We start from the raw sequence: 22,056 nt of genomic DNA, 5'->3' as shown, positions 1-22,056 counted from the left end.
CCTGCCTGGTACAGCACAAGTTTGGTCAGGGTGAATCACTGACCCCAGAGCAGACCTGACCCGGTTAGCGATTACCTTTGACAGAATTTTGTAATCCGCATTCAACAGTGAGATTGGTCTCCAATTTTTGAGTTCCTCCTTCTCCCCCTTCCGCTTGTAGATGAGGGTGATGATGCCTTTCCTCATGGATTCACTCATTGTACCTGCCCAAAGCATACTGACATATACCTCCAGCAGGTCCTGGCCGATCAAGTCCCAGAGAGCAGAATAGAGCTCGACCGGTAAGCCGTTGCTTCCGGGAGTTTTATTCTTTTCGAAGGACTCGATGGCCTTGGTCAGCTTGCCCAGAGATAGCGGCTGGTCCAGCCTCTCGCATGTTCTGTCGTCTAAGACCTCCATGATAGAGGACAGGAATGACTGGGAGGCCGTGCTGTCGGTCGGCTTCGCATCATACAGACTGGCATAGAAGGATTTACTGATCCTCATGACGTCAGCCTGAGATGACGTTATCGAGCCATCTTCTTCCTTCAGGTTGCTGAGCACAGAGCTCTCTTTGTGCACCTTCTGGAAGAAGAAACATGAGCACGTCTCGTCCTGCTCCACCGAGCGGACCCTGGACCGGAAGATTATCTTGGAGGCCTCCGAGGCAAAGAGCGAGGTTTGCTGGCCCTTCACCTCCTTGAGGTCCTCCATGACATCGACCCCCATCGTCTACAGCAGGAGCAGGTTCTGCATACTTTGCTGGAGCTGGGACAGTTTTCCCAACCTCTCTCTCGCCTCCTGAACACCTTTGAGGGTGAAGAACCTCTTGATGTTCCCTTTTACTGCTTCCCACCAGTCCGCTGGGGACTCAGAGGGGCTTCGCGGTTCTCCAATCTGCGTAGTCCCGCTTGAGCTCCTCAATGTTTCCCAGGGTCAACAGCTTAGTGTTCAGCTTCCACGTTCCCTTACTAGCCCGCTGCTCGTCCTGTAGGTGACAGTCGGCCAGCAGGAGGCAGTGGTCAGAGAAGAACACCGGCTTGACGTCGGTGGATCGGACCGAGAGCGTTCAGGACACAAACAGGTAATCTATCCTTGAGCGGATAGACCCGTCTGCCCGTGACCAGGTGTATCTACACTGCGCTCCGTCTGCAGGGGTCCTGAAGACGTCGTGCAGTTTGGCATCTTTTACCGTGTCCATCAGGGCTCTGGACATAGCGTCCCGTTTACTGTCCCCCCCCCGCCGGATCGCCCATCTGCATCAATGATACAGTTGAAGTCTCTGGCCAGAATGACCGGCCTGGACGTAGTCAGCAACAGTGGAAGCTGCTGCAGGACGGCCAACCGTTCACTCTTACCCACTGGGGCGTACACATTAATCAGTCTCAGGGGAGCATTCCTGTACATGACGTCGGTGACAAGGAGGCACCCGCCCACCACCTCCTTAACCTCGGAGATGGTGAAGTTGCCTCCACGCAACAGGATACCCAGGCCGGAGGCGCGGCTATCATTGCCCCCCCGACCAAACTGACGGCCCACGGGCCCACAAGCTCGACCATCTCCTGTAGCTGCTGAGGTGCGGTATCCCACACTCCTGCAGAAACAGGACATCGGCTTTAACATTGGCCAGGAAGGCCATCGTAGAAACACATCGCGTAACCGATTTGATGCTACGCACATTGATGCTGGCAATTTGTAACGCCATTTTAACAGTTTACGGGGTTACCAGTGTCCATTTTCTGCTGGTCTTGCCCCTCTGGGGTAGCTGTGTGCGTCCCCATGGTGACGGCAAACTGCTGGGCCCCCCCAGGGCTGAGGTAGCTGTCCAGACCCACGCTGGGACCATTTCCCTGCTCTGGTGTCTTCGGGTCGGGCCCAGTGTCCACACCATCCAGTTCTCCATCTGACAGCAGGGCTGTCACTGGACCGCTGCTCCCAGTAACCTGGAGCTGTGGGCCGGTGGGTACCTCTTGGTTCTCAGCGGGTGGGGGGAGGCCTTTACCCATCCCCTCAGAGGGATCATCTTTTCCTGCTTGGGCGGTGCTGCCCTCCTTTTTCCCCGCGGCACTCTGTCTCTTTCTCTGGTGACGACCCTCCTTGCGCCTGTCCTCACCGTCGGAATAGCTGCCTGTAACCTCGCCTTGTAGGTGTCGCTTCCCCCTTTGCTGGGTGGCTTTGGGGCCCTTGAGAGGCTTCCTCTTCCTGCTTTTGACAGTAATCCAATCCTCTGCCTCCTTTGATCCGTCCTCTTCCATTTCCTCCGTCCGTCTTGAAGGAGCTTGGGTCGGCTGCTGCATCTCCCCGCTGTCTGCCGCCTGCTCTGCTACAGCCTGCCCTTCCTCCTGGGTGCCTCCAGACACCGTTCCTGTGCTGCTTTGTGGTACCTTGCTGGTCTTAGGCGGTCCACGGCTCATGTTGCCACCTCCGGCCATCTGTGCGTAGGTGGCGGCCTCTCGTCTTGGGCAGGCCTTCTACATGTGGCCCGCCTCTCTGCACAGATTACAGTTCTTGGCCTCCTTACATTCCTTGGTCGGGTGGCCTTCCTGCTTGCAGTTTCAGCAGATGGTCACCTTACAATCCGCCGCCATGTGGCCTGACCTCCCACAGGTTCGGCACACTTTTGGCTGCCCTGCGTATGTCAGGTAACCTCTGCTTCCTCCAATGGCAAAGCTGTAGGGTGGGTGGAGAATGTTCCCACTGGCATTGACCCTCAGGGTTACCCTGACCTGTCGTTTGCTGATCCAGATCCCAAAAGGATCGACCACATCGGTACTCTCTCCCTCGAACTGGACGTATCTTCTCAGGAAGGTTAGGACATCTGCTGCTGGGACGTGAGGGTTGTACCCGACTCCTCTGCACAGGAAGCACACACAACAGGACCGCCGTCAAGTTGGAGAACAGAGGTTCCCCTTCCTTCTCCTTGAAGACCTTCAGGAGCTGCTCGCAATTCTTCATGCTCCTGAAGGTCACATCGAAATAGCCTGCCGCAGGGAAATCCTACAGGCTTTTTTTTAATTTCAAAATATACTTTATTCATAGAAATAAATCTTTGGTACTTGTATAATTTGCCATGTCGTTCATAGATATATACATTGCATGTCTTAACTTTACAAAGAACAGATTGAATTAATCGAATTTATAGTTATCCTATTTACAGTTACCTTTATTAACCATCCAGTCTCTTGGTATTTAGCTGTGGCTTCAGTGGAACCCACCTACTGAGTGGGTGCCCTGTTATATGAAAGCAAAGGAAACTTCTTTAACCCCCAGTTTATGGGGTTACCATTGTCCATTTGACTGTCCTGTCTCTGGGGTAGCTGTCTACATCCCCAAGGTAAGCATGAACTGCTGGACCTTCGCTGGGCTGAGGTAGCTATCCAGCTCCTCACTGGGGTCATTTACCAGCTCTTGTGTCATTGAGCCAAGGCAAGGGTCCTCACTGTCCAGTTCTGTGTCTGACAATGGGACTGTCAGAGGATCACAGCTCTCAGTTGCCTGTAGTTGTGGGGCAGTGGGTACCTCCTGGTTCTCACTGGGTGGAGGGTGGACATCGGGGGGTCCATTGTTTCCTGATTGGGAGGAAATGCCCTCCTCTTTACCTACGGTGCTCTGTCTCTTCTTCTAGTGGTGATGGCCTTCTTTGCGCCCATCTTCCCCCTCCGAAGAGCTGGCTATCCCTCACTCGTGCAGCTGTCTTTTCCCCTTTTGCTGGGAGGCTTTGGGAGCCTGGCAGGATTTTCTCTTCCTGTTTTTAACAGGTATCCACTCCTCTGCCTGCTTGATTACCTCCTCCTCCATTTCTTCCATCTGCCCAGCTAGAGCTAGGATCAGCTGCTGTGTCTCTCCGCTGGCTGCCGCCTCCTCCACTCCAGCCTGTTCTTCTTTCTGGGTGCCACCAGACTCCGTTTCCCTGCTGTCTAGGTGGACCTTACTGGTCTTTGGGGGTCCACGGCTCACATTGCCACCTCCAGCCATCTGTGCGTAAGTGGGGCCCCCCCATCTTGAGCAGGTCTTGTACATGTGGCCCGCCTCTCCGCACAGGTTGCAGCTCTTTGCTTCCTGGCAGTCCTTAGTCAAGTGACCCTCCTGTTTGCAGTTCCTGCAGATGGTCACCTTGCAATCCGCCGCCATGTGTCCCGACTTCCCGCAGGTTCGGCACACTTTCGGCTGCCCTGCATATGTCAGGTAGCCTCTGCTCCCTCCAATTGCGAAGCTCGAGGGTGGGTGGAGGATGTTCCCATTGTCATCGGCCCTCAGAGTTACCCTGACCTGCCGCTTACTGGTCCAGATCCCAAAGGGGTCGATCACATCAGTGGCTTCTCCCTCAACTTGGACGTACCTTCCCAGGAAGGTCAGGACATCAGCCGCTGGAACATAGGGGTTGAACATATGGATTGTAACAACTCTGTGCAGGAAGCACACACAATGGGGTCACCGACAAGGTGGAAAACAGCGGCTCCCCTTCCTTCTCCTGGAAGACCTTCAGGAGCTGTTCGCACTGCTTCACGCTTCTGAAGGTCACATCGAAGTAGCCTGCCCCAGGGAAATCCTGCAGGCAGTACACATCCACTGCAGCGAACCCACAGCATCCCAATAGTACTTTCTTAATAAACAGGATGCGGTTGACCAGTGTACGATCCTCTACCTTCTTCACAGTCACCCGGACTGTGTTTTGAACCCCCTGCCCAGGACTGCAGGCAGCTGTTGAGGCCATAGCTCTGAGGTTAGCTGGTCCCTGAATTGGCGTTAGGCCAAAGCCAGCATGAAGATCCACCAAGAGCAGGTCAGCACAACCAAACAATCCTCCAACATCCAATCACAATCCAGCGATGATCTCCACTAGCTCTGATGACTCACAAGTCGACTCCTGTCCTGATAAGAACAGACACTTGATCTTAGCCAAAAGGCCGAGAAGAGAAATCCTACAAGCAGTATACATCAGCTGCTTCAAACTCACAGCACTCCAGCAAAATCTTCTTCATGATCAATCAGTGTGTGCTCCTCCACCTTCTTCACAGTCACCCTGACTGTGTTGCGAATGCCCTGGCCTGGGCTGCGAGTGGTTGCTGAGGCCATAGCTCTGAGGTTAGCTGGTACCTGAATTGGCGTTAGGCCAAAGCCAGCATAAAGATCCACGAAGAACAGGTCAGCACAACCAAACGATCCTCCAACGTCCAATCATGATCCAGCGATGGTCTCCAGCAGCTCCGACGACCAGCAACACAATCCCGTGGTTTCTCCCCCGCCAGCACATGTCCGCTGTGTCGAACCTGCAGCACTCGAGCAGAATCTCTTCCTCTGGTCCTCAGAAACTACACATATTCCGAGCCAAAAGGCCGCATGGAGACATGATGGACTTCCTACTATGCTGTAAGATTCAAACAAAATCAGTTTGCCTTCACTGGCACTCAGCAACAGACTCATTTCTACTGTGTGAACGTAGGCGGGTCCTATAGCAGACTTATCTTGGAACATGCAAATTGGTGCCACTACGAACTTGTGGTCTATCCTGCTTCCCCTTGGAGATAATTTGTGAATCTCAGACCAGATTTTTATTGCTGAAGCAGAGCCATGAGTCAGAACTGTATTTTAAAATGGCAGCCAATGATTGGTCTAATTGAAATGGTTTTGCATTGAGTCATCTACTGTCTCTGTGGGAGTTTCGGCGTGGCAAGCAAAGTTAGATGGGCTTTTCAGACTTGGGTGGGAAATTAGAAAATGCTGGAATCAAAGGAATTGTCCCGGGTGTGCGGGGAACAACAACAGAAGGGCGGCACGGTGGCACAGTGGTTAGCACTGCTGCCTCACAGCGCCAGAGACCCGGGTTCAATTCCCGCCTCAGGCGACTGACTGTGTGGAGTTTGCACATTCTCCCCGTGTCTGCGTGGGTTTCCTCCGGGTGCTCCGGTTTCCTCCCACATTCCAAAGATGTGCAGGTCAGGTGAATTGGCCATGCTAAAATTGCCCGTAGTGTTAGGTAAGGGGTAGATGTAGGGGTATGGGTGGGTTGCGCTTCGGCGGGGCGGTGTGGACTTGTTGGGCCGAAGGGCCTGTTTCCACACTGTAAGTAATCTAATCTAATCTAATCTAAACAGAAGAAGTAAAAGTATGCTGTGTGGACTCCTTAAAACTTATATTCCTTCCTGCTCCACTATTCAGTACGCTCATAGCTGATTTCCCATTCTATCCTTATATCCCTTGACTTCTGCAATGTCCAAAAAAGATCTCCATTGATGAATTCTAAATTTTCCAATAATATTGCCTCTCATTCTTCTCAACTCCAGAAAATGTAGGCTCCTTCCACTCAAAAATCTCCTCAGATGGATGACCCACTCAGGTAGGGATCAATCCTAGTGAACCTTAGTTGCAGTCCCTCTAAAGCAAATAAATCCTGCATCACTCTGACCTCTGCAAAGCCCGTTGTAATTGCAGCAAGACTACCTTGTAGCCTGCTCTGAACCCTCCCCCACCCCCCACCCCACCTGCAATGTACCATTTAATCTCCTAGTGGTTTGTTGGATTTGCAAGATGGCTTTCTATGATTTGTGTTCAAAAAGAACAAGAAACTAGGATTAGGGCTGTTAGCTCCAGTGTGGAGCTAGCATTGACATAAGCATGATGGTACAGTGATACAGAGCTTTCTGTGATTGCTATTCTGTTGCAATGTGTAGCCTTGGCAGCATCGTCAATGTTTGAAGTGAATTCTCAGGAACTGATCAATCAAAAAATCAGGCCACTGTTATTTTCCCAGCGCTGAACGTAAAACGGTATCATATTTATAAAATAATGCAATGTTTTAAAATCACACCGGACAGCAGCATTGAAAATAATTTGCTTTGCTTTATTTTTTAATATGGGGGAATATGGAAAACACTGTTTTGAGTAAGCTCTGTCTCCCGGAGAGTACCATGGATTTTGGAATGAGAATGTTGAGTAGGGCAGAATGTGACGGTTCTCGAATTTGGTTTTTAGCAACAATCCAGTGGTCTGCATGGTTAATTTGTCAGGTACCAGCCCATGAGTGACCATATTTTCTTTCTCATTAATTTCAATTTGCTGACTCCACCATGCTGGAATTGTGTGCTTTACTTCATTCATATAAAGTGGGTATCACTGACTGGACCAGCGTTTTTTGCCCATCCCTAATTGCTCAAAGGGCAGTTAAGAGTCAACCACATTACTGTGAGTCTGGAGTCACATGTAGGCCAGACCGGGTAAGGCTGCTAGATATCCTCTCCTAAGAGGCATAGTGAACCAGAGGGGTTTTTTTTGACAATCAGCAATGGTCATCATTAAACTCTTATTATTGAAGTCAAACTCCACCATCTGCCATGACACAATCCGAGCCCCAGTTGCCAGAACATTATCTGGGTCTCTGCATTAATAGTCTTGTGACAATACCAGTAGGCCATCACCTAGTGGTCTTGGTTGAGGGAGAAATATTGACCTGTGATACACATCTTCAAGGGGGAAAAGGTAGAGAGGTGAGTGTAAGGATGAAATTCCAGAGCTTGGAGCCTAGGCAGCTGAAGGAAAGGTTACACTGGTGAGAGACAGAAATCAGGGGATGCACAATAGGCAAGAATTGAAGGGGAATAGAGGGTTATAGAAGCCAAAAAGGAGTTCAGACACAGAGTTGGCATTTTCGTGTGCAATTATGATAGTGTGAAGGATTAAAATTTTAGTTGGGAGAAAAGATGAGTGGTAGGGCACCATGAGACATAATATCAGGGAAACCGATGGACTATCACCCAGAGTGAATCTCTCCCTTCAGAGTATCTGTACAAACTGCACAGAACAGCTGCAATATGCTTTCAACCAAGATGGGGCCCAGCTTTTCAGCATGGGCTAATAGATAGGAATCAGAAATGGGAGCACAGCAAATTTTCCTCTGTTTAGGATCATGCTTCAATAATTTGAGCATGTGCTCAAGTGAACACGATTAGCGATTGAGTACAGGAAGTTTCTGTAGTAGACTCATCCTCCTGTGCAGTACTAAGGAATCTACCACCAGTGAAAATGACAACTAAAATCTTTCATGACCCAGGGCGCAAATTAAAAAGTGCAAACTCATTTGTAAAATTGCAAACAGCTCCTTGAATGTCATTCCAGTTCAAATTTTAATCCATAAACTCACACGAAAGGTAGGTATATCTGCCCAGTCAGATAGACATCAGAGAGTCCCATTGGAAATCTCTTCCTCCAAAAGGTACTCAGCTCAATTGATCCTTCAAAACTCCAGTTGATAGTTTTTTGCTTTGTAAGGTATCAAAGGATATTGAGCAAAGGGAGATAAATAAGGTTGAGGTGCAGATCAATCAGGATTTAATGAATAAATCTATGGGCTCGAGGAATTGAATAGCCTACTCCTGTTTCGAGCATTCTTATCAAAGTTAATATTTCTCCCTCAACCAAGACTATGCAAACTAAAGGTGACTAATTGGTCAGTTATCTAGTTCCTGCTCAAGAGATCCTAGATGCTAGATATGCTTGCATGACTACAGTCATTTTACTTCAAAGTAATTCTTATGGGCAATGCTTGTAAATCTTTCTAACAGGCTTGACAAGTATCTGTGTACTCAGAATTTCATAGATGTTTATAACATGGAAACAGACTATCCACCCCAACTGATTTATGCTGGTATTTGTGCTGTACATGAGCAGCCTCCCACCAACTCCATCTCAGTTTATCTATATATCTTTCCAATCCTTCTTTTGTTATGTGCTAATCTAGCTTCTCCTCAAATGCTTCTATATACTCACCTCACTCCATACAATAATGAGTGCCACAATCAAGCCACCCTCTGGAAAAAGATATTTCTCCTGAATTCCCTACTGTAATTATTAGTGGCTATCTTAGACTTATGACCCCCAAGTCTTTAACTACAGCCGGTGGTGATATGATGCAGTTATTCTGAGGGTTAATTGCAGGTACACTGTCTGCTTTTGCCATACATGATGCACCTTCAACCCAATAATGGGTACTATTATAATCTGGTTAGAAATTGTGGCCTAGAACACTCAATCAAATGTAAGAATGTTAAAAATTGGATTAAGGTTAGGCCATACATATCCATGAGGCCAGAGCTACTTCAATAAAATCGTGGCTGATCTTCTCTTTCCTCTCTACTTTCCCACCTATCTCCATGTCCCTTGGTTCCTTCATTGTCCAAACATCTATCCATCTCTGTCTTAAGTATATTCAAATGTGGGAGCACCCACATCATGGAAATTAGCCACAGAGCTGAAGCAGGCCATTGCTATGGTTTACTCTGTAGTAGTCTTTGCTTTGAGTCATTATCATCGTGCTGTTAAAGGAGCATAAAGTTTAAGAGCAGGAATAGGCCATTTAACCAACTGGGTCTGCTTTGCCATTCAATAAGATCATAGTTGATTTGGCTGTGGCCACAAATATACCTTGTTGCCTCCATGTTCCCACTCCCCAATGCTCTACTCCCTTGTCTCATCGCCACTCACCTGCATTCTGCTGACATGCCCCCCACAGACCCCACTGTCACTATCCCCACCCCCCAGAACCCCAAGGGGAACACTACCCCTGCTTATGACTCCACCCCCATTCCCCCCACCATCATACCCACTCCAGTTACAGGTTCCGCCCCCACTCCCAGCTCTACACCCACACCAGATCCCAACTCCCAGCCCTGTCGAGTTTTCACCATCCCCCAAGACTTCCCTCTCACTGAGGACGAACTATCAGTCCTCAGCAAAGGACTCACCTTCATCCCCCTCCGTCCACGCATCAATGAATTTAATACACGCTGTGACATCGAACAATTCTTCCGTCGCCTCCGCCTCCAAGCTTACTTTCACAATCAGGACTCCCGCCCACCTTCCGAGGACCCCTTCGCTCACCTCCAACACACTGCATCCACCTGGACACCCCGCGCTGGCCAATTACCTGCTCTCGACCTCTTCATTTCCAACTGCTGCCGGGACATTAACCACCTCAACCTGTCTACCTCCTTCCCCCACTCCAACCTCTCACCCTCACAACGTGCAGCCCTCTAATCCCTCTGCTCTAATCCCAACCTCACCATCAAGCCAGCGGATAAAGGGGGCGCAGTGGTAGTCTGGCGCACTGACCTCTACACCGCTGAAGCCAAACGTCAACTCGAGGACACCTCTTCCTACTGCCCCCTCAACCATGACCCCACCCCCCCATCACCAAACCATCATCTCCCAGACCATACAGAACCTCATCACCTCAGGAGATCGCCCACCCACAGCTTCCAACCTCATAGTCCGGGAACCCTGCACTGCCCGATTCTACCTCCTTCCCAAGATCCACAAGCCTGACCACCCTGGCCGACCCATTGTCTCAGCATGCTCCTGCCCCACTGAACTCATCTATACATGTCTTGACACTGTCCTATCCCCCCTCGTCCAGGAACCCCCCACATACGTTTGAGACACCACCCACGCCCTCCACCTCCTCCAAGACTTCCGTTTTCCCGGCCCCCAATGCCTCATCTTCACCATGGATATCCAATCCCTCTACACCTCCATCCGCCATGACCAGGGCCTCAAGCCCTCTGTTTTTTCCTCTCCAGACGTCCCCAACAATATCCTTCCACCGACACTCTCATTCGTTTGGCCGAACTGGTCCTCACCCTTAGCAATTTCTCCTTTGAATCCTCCCACTTCCTCCAGACCAAAGGGGTAGCAATGGGCACACGTATGGGCCCCAGCTATGCCTGTCTCTGTTGGCTACGTAGAGCAGTTGATCTTCCGTAATTACACCGGCATCACTCCCCACCTCTTCCTCCGCTCCATTGATGACTCCATTGGTGCCACCTCGTGCTCCCGCGAGGAGGTTGAGCAATTCATCAACTTCACCAACACATTCCACCCTGACCCTAAATTTACCTGGACCATTTCTGACACCTCCCTCCCCTTCCTGGACCTCTCCATCTCCATTAATGACGACCGACTTGACACTGACATTTTTTACAAACCCACCGACTCCCACAGCTTCTTGGATTACACCTCTTCCCACCCTACCTCTTGCAAAAATGCCATCCCGTATTCCCAATTCCTCCGCCTCCGCTGGATCTGTTCCCAGGAGGACCAGTTCCACCACAGAACATTCCAGATGGCTTCCTTCTTTAGAGACCGCAATTTCCCTTCCCACGTGGTTAAAGATGCCCTCCAACGCATCTCGTCTACATCCCACACCTCCGCCCTCAGACCCCACCCCTCCAACCGTAACAAGGACAGAACGCCCCTAGTTCACACCTTCCACCCTACCAACCTTCACATAAACCAAATCATCCGCCGACATTTCCGCCACCTCCAAACAGACCCCACCCCCAGGGATATCTTTCCCTCCCCACCCCTTTCCAACTTCCGCAAAGACCATTCCCTCTGTGACTACCTGGTCAGGTCCACGCCCCCCCACAACCCACCCTCCCATCCTGGCACTTTCCCCTGCCACCGCAGGAACTGTAAAACCTGCGCCCACACCACCTCCCTCACCTCTATCCAAGGCCCTAAAGGAGCCTTCCACATCCATCAAAGTTTTACTTGCACATCCACTAATATCATTTATTGTATCCGTTGCTCCCGATGCGGTCTCCTCTACATTGGGGAGACTGGGCGCCTCCTAGCAGAGCGCTTTAGGGAACATCTCCAGGATACCCGCACTAATCAACCACACCGCCCCTTGGCCCAACATTTCAACTCCCCCTCCCACTCTGCTGAGGACATGGAGGTCCTGGGCCTCCTTCACCGCCGCTCCCTCACCACCAGACGCCTGGAGGAAGAACGCCTCATCTTCCACCTCGGAACACTTCAACCCCAGGGCATCAATGTGGACTTCAACAGTTTCCTCATTTCCCCTTCCCCCACCTCACCCTAGTTCTAAACTTCCAGCTCAGCACTGTCCCCATGACTTGTCCGGACTTGCCCTACCTGCCTATCTCCTTTTCCACCTATCCACTCCACCCTCACCTCCCTGACCTATCACCTTCATCCCCTCCCCCACTCACCCATTGTATTCTATGCTACTTTCTCCCCACCCCCACCCTCCTCTAGCTTATCTCTCCACGCTTCAGGCTCACTGCTTTTATTCCTGATGAAGGGCTTTTGCCCGAAACGTTGATTTTGAAGCTCCTTGAATGCTGCCTGAACTGCTGTGCTCTTCCAGCACCACTAATCCAGAATCTGGATTCCAGCATCTGCAGTCATTGTTTTTACCTCATCAATAATCTGTCTACTTCAGCCTTGAATGAATTCAGTCAACTAACGTCCATTTCTTTCTAGGGTAGAGAATTCCACCAGCTAATGGACATCTGAGAGTAAAGAATTCCTCCTCACCTCCATCTTAAACTGTGCCCTGAATTCTGCTTGTGGGGGCTTGCTGTGTGCAAACTGACAGCAGTGTTTCTAACATCACAAAAGTTACAGCGCTTTCAAAAATGGCTGGAATAACCAAAGCACATTAGAACATGCAAGAGAGAAGTCTTTCTTTTGCCATCTGACTGAACTTGCAATCTGCTGTTTAAATTGCTTTTCTGAAATTTTCTAATTTGGGTAATAAAAGGGTTTTTTTTTGCCATATAATTCAGTGGCTTGTGCTTTGCTCGCGATTAATGTGCATTGGCAGCAAAAATGCATATTAGAAGATTGATTTCATTGAGCTCAGAGGATGTTAATTGGTGTATCTGTATCTGAAGAAGGAGGATAGTTTAATACAGGTATATTCTCAACATGACAGTGAGGGGGGGTGTGGTGCTGGAGAGGGGGAATGGTTGTACCCATTTTCCATATGTTCACTCCCTTATTAGGGGGACATTTGAAGAGAAGATGCATTGCACTCACTGAAGGAGCTCCGACAGAAACATCTCCCCCACCCCACCCACTTCCAGGGCACCCAAAAGATCAAAGAACGTCATGCATTAACCAGAATGCAACTGCATGGTCTGCAGTTCCATTTCTCTGAGCTTGCAATCTATCAAATGTATAGCTGGCAGCTCTCAGTGACTCACCATTTGTCAATATGGACACTTGTTTCAAAAAAAGGTCATTGATTTTCTGTAGCAAAATATTTGTCATTCATTTCATCCATTTATAAACCAAAACGGTCACGCCTTTGGAATTTTTACACTAGTTTATGGTACTCAGGCAGCAAATTACACCACACAAGGAAGATATAAAAATTCACAGAATTCAATGCACTCCTTCATATTGACTGAACGACTGAGATATCCATGTCAACATATGGGAATCTTAAGTGTACTTTCATATTATGAGCAGAAGAAACTAAGACCCAGCTGTTTCAGAGCAGCTCTCTCTCACCTGAAGTGTGTATAATTAGCTTACAGAGTTCACAGGACAGATTTTGTTTTCCATCTGTATTAAGTCCCACAGAAATAAACCTCTGGTTCCACATGCACAAGTTGGTGATTATTTGTAGCCCATTACATCAGAATGAGTCATGGGAGGGCTTTGGGTTTGCTGCCTTTTTATAAACAACCTTGTAAACCTTGCGAGGAGCTCCTCACTGACTGAGTTTGCAGAATACACGAGACTTCGAAAGGAATTGGAGAATAGCTTTGAAAAGATACCAACTTCTCTTTATTCAAAGTTATTCATTCACATTACCTGACTGGCCTGTGGGGGGAAAGAAAACCAAGATATCCGCAGTGTTACAAAAGGTTCAAAACAAAAATGGGCTTGAGCTTGGAAAGAAAGAGTTTAAGATGAACCTGACAGCAAACCGATAAAGAAGGAAAAGGACATCAGGTTGAAATTAAATCGATGCATTTCAAGACAGAGCAAGCATTAAGGAATATGGTGAGCAGCTCACCACCATCTCCTAAATGGCTGTTCGGGATAGAAAATTAATGCTGAACGAGCTAACAATATCCACATCACATGAACAAATAGGAGAAAAAGGTGGAGATTGTCAGACAATGAACAGTGCAAATGTAAATGTGAAATTAGGTCCCAACTCAGAATTAGATGTTCCAGAAGTAAATATCACCCAATGCAAACTTGAAGACATGAAATGTATTGGCACATTTTGTTGATAGAAGCAAGTTTAATAGTAACTTTCACAAGAGTTTTGGATAAATCCTTGTAAAGGAAACATTTAATGCAGCAATGAGGAAAGAGAGAGGAGGGTTGAACTAATTGAAAAGCACATCTAGTGAGTCAATGCAAGTACAATGGGACAAAAGGTCACCTCCTCGACTCTGTATTTCGGTGGTGACAGATGCCAACCATGGAATGATTACAATCTGCTGAAATCTTCTAGAAGTGCTTTGCAACTGACCTCAAAAGGCCCATTCAACTTAGATGAGGATATTCACTCTAACATCTGTTTTACAGAAGAAGCTGAGTCTTTTGTTTTTTTTTTCTCAGCTATTTGATGCACATCTTGGGTCATCGTAGGCCACATGTCTACATTAGTTTGCACAAATCTCAAGCTGCTTTCACTTACAGACCTTGTTGTTGTAATTAGGGATTTATCCATAAATGAGGCAGCCATGTTGGAAATTCCAACAAACTTCCAGACCCATGGAATTCAAACCAATAGATACAAAATACAATTAAATATCTTGGACTATAAGCATAGATTATTAAGGTTTTTGGACTACGGTTTGCAGGTTACCGGTGTAGGAGATTCAAGCACTGTGACCTGGTCAGAAATCTCTTCAGTAATTTTCCGATATTCCCCTCCCCACTCTATCAGAAAAATGTAAAGTTGGTGTTAGGACCTTTATTATTTTATCCTTTCTTTCCATCCTCTTTAGGGTTTCCTGCCTCTTTTTCCTCATGCCATTCATCTCACCACCTCAACCTACAGTGCAGTTCAAGATTGGCATGGATTGATCAACAGATGCCCCAGTAAATTTAATGAGGTGAGTGATTTTAACACCAGGGGATTTTTCCATAGACCCCCACCCGTATGGAGACGCTGGATATCCCTCACAGCAACAGGACAGAGATGTAACTGACACAATCTCAAATACCTTGGAGCTAGTCCACATTACAGCAGCATCTGACCAATTTATACTTCCTTGCCTCCCTTTTTCTTTCAATCAATTTATTTCTCTTTTGCTTCTCTCCTTCCCTACGTGGAGATCTTGGCTACGTTGTGGTAATTCTCCAAATATCTGTTCCAAATATCCAACTGTCATCTACATACTGGGATATGTCCCATGGATACCAACAACTTTTCATTGCCACATCCAAAGCATTATGTGTATATGAACCTCTCTAGCTAAATGATCACAAGGTACTGGACATGAAGTATACTAAAGGCAATTCTTAGCCCAGCTCCATCCCATATTCACCTTCCAGTAGGAATCATCACCACAGGAACAAGAAGAACAAGAGTGAGCAGATCTCTGTGTACATCAGTGTACCTCTCGGCACACATCAGTGTACCTCTCTGTGTACATCAGTGTACCTCTCTGTGTACATCAGTGTACCTCTCGGCACACATCAGTGTACCTCTCTGTGTACATCAGTGTACCTCTCTGTGTACATCAGTGTGCCTCACTGTCCACCAGTATGCCTCTCTTTAGATCAATGTACCACTGTGTACATCAGTGTACCTTTCCACACATCACTGTATCTCCCTGCCCATCAGTGTATCTCCCTGTACTGCATGTGAGCAATCTGATGGATGATCACTGGCCGTGGACTGGAAGGTCAGCAAAGGTAATGCTGGTTTTTCTTCTCCAAAACGAAGAGAAAGCACAATGCAAAGTTTGATTTATAGTTCACATGGAATAATAACTGTTCTTATAGTGTGCAGGTGTCTGAACAGGTTATCTCATGGGGTTAGACACACAGATTTTATAGACTAAAACTAAACCAGTTACAGCTAAAATAACATTCCTTATTTCATACTGTCGGCAGTGTGGAGGGAATGTCCACACACTGAGGTTTTGTTTCGATTAGAGTTTCATTTCCTTTATAATAACAGGAATTATGAGGTTTATTGGAAAGCATTTTGGATAGAAATGACCAGCTCAGACTCCTGGAATGGTTCACTCACATGGAATAGTGAAAAAAGGAAGGGGCTGGACATGTACGCCTCCTGTGGGTGTGGCATCGAGCTTGTAAAATAGGTCAGGTGCCAGCCTGCCACTTTTCTGTTAGGCAAAAGTTCTATTGATTATGCTAACAGGCTGCCCAGGCTTAAACCTGGCAGATTGGAGCAAGCACCCAGTTGAGCAGAGGCACATCTCATTTGGGGGGCATAAACTTCCCTCTTCCACCCAGATACCTTCCCATCCTTTCCTCCCAGGACATGTGCCTGACCAAAACTGCCCCCTCCCCATCCCAAGGCGATCAATCCCTTCTAATTGTAAACCTCTAACATCGTGCCTTTCCGTAAGAGCCATAATGCTTTTTGAGGCACTTCCTGCAGAACTGGCAGCACCTGCTACTGACTCTGGCATTGCCAGGAGTCATGAAGCAACCAGCCATCATATTGACTGGCTGTTCCTGAGGGTAGGCGTTCCTCCTAGGTGGAGGTCCTCCAATTATCCAATCTGACCATTCGCAGTGTGCTGTGGTTGGGGGGGCGGGGCTGCTTCTGGTTGGGGAGTCACCTTCTAGCTAATTTTCTTTTCCCTGGGACCACTCACCTCCTTCCACATCTCCATGAATTTCTGCCAAAGCATTACTTTGGCTATCAGTGTGTTCCCACTTTGTTTTTACACTTCCCTGCAGGTCATGGCTTGGTTACAGAACCATTTCCAAGGCTAACCCTTTTTTAAGAGTTGATGCAAATGTGCCAGGATGGAGGCCAGGTTATGTATCAACTTTCTCTAATAATTTACCAGCTCAAGGAAAGACATAAGCTCCAGTATAAATGCGAGAGCTGAGGCATCTTTGATTGCCCTCACTTTATCTTCCAGTAAGTGTAATCCAGACTTGTTGACTCTGCAGCCCAAGTAGATCATTTTTCACATCTGAGGTATATGCCCACTTAGGAAAAATACCTAAGGATTATGTCCAAATTCTCTAAGTCCTCCGTATTGGTCTTCCCTGTACAGGGGAACCTCGATTATCTGAACGTGATGGACGGGCACTGTTTCATTCAGATAATCGATTATTCAGTTAATCGATTAAATGCCTTTCCTCTGGGGCTCAGAGTTTTTAAACTCTGCCCCCTGTTCAGGAGACTGCAGCAGCACACAGCGCACGGGCATCGCGCCCAACTCTGTGCAACACCTCCCCTCGCCCCAACACCGTGCCCCCGCCCCCAACCCCGTGCAACACCTCCCCACCCGCAACCCTGTGCATGACCTCCCCCCGCCTCCAACCCCGTACAACACCTCCCCCACCCACAACCCTGTGCATGACCTCCCCCCACCCCGACCCCGTGCAACACCTCCCCTCACCCCCAACACCGCCCCTCCACCCTCAACACCTCCCTCCGCCCTGACCCCGTGCAACACCTCCCCCCCCGACCCCAACAACGAACCTTCGCCCTCAACACCTCCCCCTGCCCCGCCCCCGACCCCATGCAAAACTTCTCCCCGCCTTCAACACTGCTCCCCCTGCCCCCAATACCGCCTGTCCCGCCTCCCAACACCGTTCCCATCTCCAACTGCATGCAACACCTACCCCCGCCCCAAACCCCATCCAAACCCCATCCAACACTGCCCCCTCTCCGGGGCAGCTGGACTGTTGGAGAGATTATCTGGGGAAGGGGGGTTGGGGGGGGTTTTAGGGTACACCCCTCTGTAGAGCCCCAAGGAAAGTGTGGGGTGAGAGAGAGGTTGGGCAGTCAGTCATTTGGAGATGGGGCCTGTTTAATCACTGTGCATAATAGGCACGATCACTGTTGGAAACACGTCTTTGATGTAATATTTCCATCGGGACCTCAAGATCTCCTTCGGATAATCCGATTTTCGGATAATTGGTATTCGGATAATCGAGGTTCCATTGTAATTAGAATATCCTCTAGGTAAATGACTACCTGGGGTTGGCCTTGTAAAATGTTCTCCATTGTCCACTGAAAATTTACACAGGCTGATGATGCCCCAAATGGCAGTCTGGTATGTAGGAACAAGCCCTTAGGGTATTAATTGTAGCACACTTCTGGGAATCCTTATCTAACTACAATTGCAAATACACATGGCTCATGTCCAGCTTTGTGTATAAATCCTCTATGTGAGGGATTGGGTATTTATCCAGCTGCAAAAAGTGGTTTACCATTTGTTTAAAATCCTCACAAAGGTAAACTGACCCATCAGTCTTCACAATCAGTGTGACCGGTGCTGCCCGTTTCACAAACTGGACTAGTTTGATAATTCCTTCACTTTCCAGCATTCTGAATTCTGCCCCTACTTTTGCCTGTAAGGCAAAGAGCACTGGGTTGGCCTTGCAGAATGGTGGAATTGGTTCCTGGTCAACATACAAGGTGGCCTTGGCTTCTTTGACAGTCCCCTGACCTTTCTGAATTACTTCTGGGTATATGTAATTAGGACTTCACTCAGGCAGCCATTTTCTAACAGAAAAGAGGAGAAAGTGAGGACTGCAGATGCTGGAGACCAGAGCTGAAAAATGTGTTGCAGGAAAAGCACAGCAGGTCAGGCAGCGTCCAAGGAGCAGGGGAATCGACGTTTCGGGCATAAGCCCTTCTTCAGGAATGAGGAAGGTGTGCCAAGCAGGCTAAGATAAAAGGTAGGGAGGAGGGACTTGGGGAGGGACGTTGGGAATGCGATAGGTGGAAGGAGGTTAAGGTGAGGTTGATAGGCCGGAGAGGGGGTGGGGACGGAGAGGTTGGGAAGAAGATTGCAGGTTAGGAAGGCGGTGCTGAGTCCGAGGGTTGGGACAGAGATAAGGTGGGGGGAGGGGAAATGAGGAAGCTGGAGAAATCTGAGTTCATCCCTTCTGGTTGGAGGGTTCCTAGGCGGAAGATGAGGCGCTCTTCCTCCAGGCGTCGTGTTGCCATGGTCTGGGGCGATGGAGGAGGCAAGGACCTGCATGTCCTTGGCGGAGTGGGAGGGGGAGTTAAAGTGTTCCGCCACGGGGCAGTTGGGTTGGTTAGTGCGGGTGTCCCAGAGGTGTTCTCTGAAACGTTCCGCAAGTAGGCGGCCTGTCTCCCCAGTGTAGAGGAGGCCACATCGGGTGCAGCGGATGCAGTAAATGATGTGTGTGGAGGTGCAGGTGAATTTGTGATGGATATGGAAGGATCCCTTGGGACCTTGGAGGGGGGTGAGGGGGGAGGTGTGGGCGCAAGTTTTGCATTTCTTGCAGTTTCAGGGGAAGGTGCCGGGAGTGGAGGTTGGGTTGGTGGGGGGTGTGGACCTGACGAGGGAGTCGCGGAGGGAGTGGTCTTTATGGAACGCTGATGGGGAGGGGAGGGAAATATATCCTTGGTGGTGGGGTCTGTTTGGAGGTGGCGGAAATGACGAAGGATGTATCAGGAAGTTGGTGGGGTGGTAGGTGAGGACCAGTGGGGTTCTGTCCTGGTGGCGATTGGAGGGGTGGGGTTCAAGGGTGGAACTCCCCCTCCCACTCCGCCAAGGACATGCAGGTCCTTGGCCTCCTCCATCGCCAGACCTTGGCAATACGACACCTGGAGGAAGAGCGCCTCATCTTCCGCCTAGGAACCCTCCAACCACAAGGGATGAATGCAGATTTCTCCAGCTTCCTCATTTCCCGTCCCCCCACCTTGTCTCAGGCCCAGCCCTCGGACTCAGCACCGCCTTCTTGACCTGCAATCTTCTTCCCAACCTCTCCGTCCCCACCCCCTCTCCAGCCTATCACCCTCACCTTAACCTCCCTCCACTTATCGCATTCCCAATGTCCCTCCCCCCGAGTCCCTCCTCCCTACCTTTTATCTTAGCCTACTTGGTACACCTTCCTCATTCCTGAAGAAGGGCTTATGCCCGAAATGTCGATTCTCCTGCTCCTTGGATGCTGCCTGACCTGCTGCGCTTTTCCAGCAACACGTCTAACAGAAAAGAGTTGAACCAATCTAGATGAATCTTTCTCAACCAATTGCATCCCATCAAGCTTGAGCCCTGAGTCTTTCACTACAATCAGTGTTAACTAAACCAGCTGATTCTCAAACGGGACAGGAATTGATGTTGTACCCTTAATCTGTAAATGTTCCCTGGTATATGTTCTCAGTCACGTCAAGGTCTCAGTCAGTCTAGTCATGAACCTAAAATATAGAGTGAATTTTGTTAAAGACTGATTCTGTGATCACTGAAATGGTTGTGCCAGTACTGACCTCCTTTAGAACCGGGTGACCATTTAATGAAATGTCTATTTTGATTGGTTCTGATTTGGATGTCGCCAAGCAATTTAACTGTTCCAAACTAACTGCAGTAGGACTTTCCAGGTTCTCCACTCTCCTGGATACTGGCCTTTGAGTTTCTCCTACTCAGTTTAGGTCTAGTGGGACTCTTCTCTGTCTCAAGTCCATATACCAGCAGCAACTACTGTGCCTTGTCGGCCCAAATCCTGAAGAAGATTTTTAGCATTTGGCCAAGGCTTGGCTTTGTTTTGGGGTTTTACTGTGGACTGGCCTAGATTCCTTCTGTTCACGAGATATCCTGAGTGAGACTATGAAATTGCCTTCACCCAAGTCATGTTCCCCAAGTTCAGTCAGCCTGGTGAGGGTGTCCACTTCGATCGGAATACCCTGCAACTCATATTTGATTAGATTACCTACAGTATGGAAACAGGCCCTTCGGCTCAACAAGTCCACACCAACCGTCCGAAGAGTAACCCACCCATACCCATTCCCCTACATTTACCCTGAATACTATGGACAATTTTGCATGGCCAATTCACCTGATCTGCACATCTTTGGATTGTGGAAGGAAACCGGAGCACCTGGAGGAAACCCACATAGATACGGGGAGAATGTGCAAACTCCACACAGACAGCCGCCTGAGGCGGGAATCGAACCCAGGTCCCTGGCACTGTGAGGCAGTAGTGCTAACCACTGAGCCACCCCGTGCCAGCCCTACGTTCCACTTGCTGCATTTTTCAACGATAAAGCCAATTGTACTGCCTGTTTAAAGGCCAGTTGGGCTTCAGCTAGTAGGCACATTTGCATGGTTATATCATTCATCCTACTCTTGTTGCCACTGAAATAACTCCACTGAGGCTGATATCCTGTCATCTTTTCTTTACATGTGGAGAGTCCTTGACACTGATCTCGCTCGCTCAGAGCCAGCTGTCAGAGTGAATACAACCCCAAGTACTCTTAGATTAGATTAGATTAGATTACTTACAGTGTGGAAACAGGCCCTTCGGCCCAACAAGTCCACACCGCCCCGCCGAAGCGTAACCCACCCATACCCCTACATCTACATCTACCCCTTACCTAACACTACGGACAATTTAGCATGGCCAATTCACCTGACCTGCACATCTTTGGAGTGTGGGAGGAAACCGGAGCACCCGGAGGAAACCCACGCAGACACGGGGAGAACGTGCAAACTCCACACAGTCAGTCGCCTGAGGCGGGAATTGAACCCGGGTCTCCGGCGCTGCGAGGCAGCAGTGCTAACCACTGTGCCACCGTGCCGCCCATTGTTTATATCTGTCACTCTTGTTTATATCTGTCAGCCAGGGCTCCCAGATTGGACCAGATTAACAGTCCCAGTCAGGGAACCCATGTTCGAGAGGTCCACTTGGCTGACTTTGTTACAATCACTGCAATAATGTAATTTCTTTGTCAATTAAAGCTGGAGGTTGCATGTGAATGGGATTGACTGAATGCACATATTTCATTCTCACCCTTCACTGACTGCATTTTAACGGAGAATTATCGGAAGACTTTTCACAATTTTTCTTTGTGACTTCTGTTTTCTGTGGTCTTATCAATACTCTGCTTAATGGATTTTTGCTGAGTAAGTAGAGTTTGTTTGCTGTAACATAGCCCGTTCATTGTCAGATTTTCCGTAAGTCCAACTCAGCCAATGTTTTGGAGACAGTGGGTGATAATAATACTCACTCCTTGTTATTTTGGAACCTGCTCCTGAATTGTTTACAGCAGAAAGCTCTTCTTAATTCAACACTTTCAGTTGCCAGCTTACCTCCTGTATACTTCCAGCTTCTTCCACT

General features: G+C 48.7%; 1 protein-coding gene across 10 annotated transcripts in view; it reads left to right on the top strand.

The window, feature by feature from the left end:
• LOC140453536 (transcription factor HIVEP3-like) overlaps positions 1–22,056 on the top strand; it is a 412,504-nt gene that overhangs the window by 260,115 nt on the left and 130,333 nt on the right. For 9 of the 10 annotated variants that reach the window (XM_072548302.1, XM_072548299.1, XM_072548297.1 and 6 more), the window contains one exon: positions 14,757–14,864. The exons of the other annotated variant lie outside the window; for it this stretch is intronic. The gene's annotated coding sequence lies outside the window, so the exon portion shown is untranslated. The remainder of the gene's footprint in view (positions 1–14,756; positions 14,865–22,056) is intronic. 10 annotated transcript variants of the gene reach the window in all.

Source organism: Chiloscyllium punctatum, chromosome 27 (genome assembly GCF_047496795.1).
Source record: "Chiloscyllium punctatum isolate Juve2018m chromosome 27, sChiPun1.3, whole genome shotgun sequence".
Classification (NCBI taxonomy): Eukaryota; Metazoa; Chordata; class Chondrichthyes; order Orectolobiformes; family Hemiscylliidae; genus Chiloscyllium; species Chiloscyllium punctatum.
This window is presented reverse-complemented; position numbering and strand designations above follow the sequence as displayed.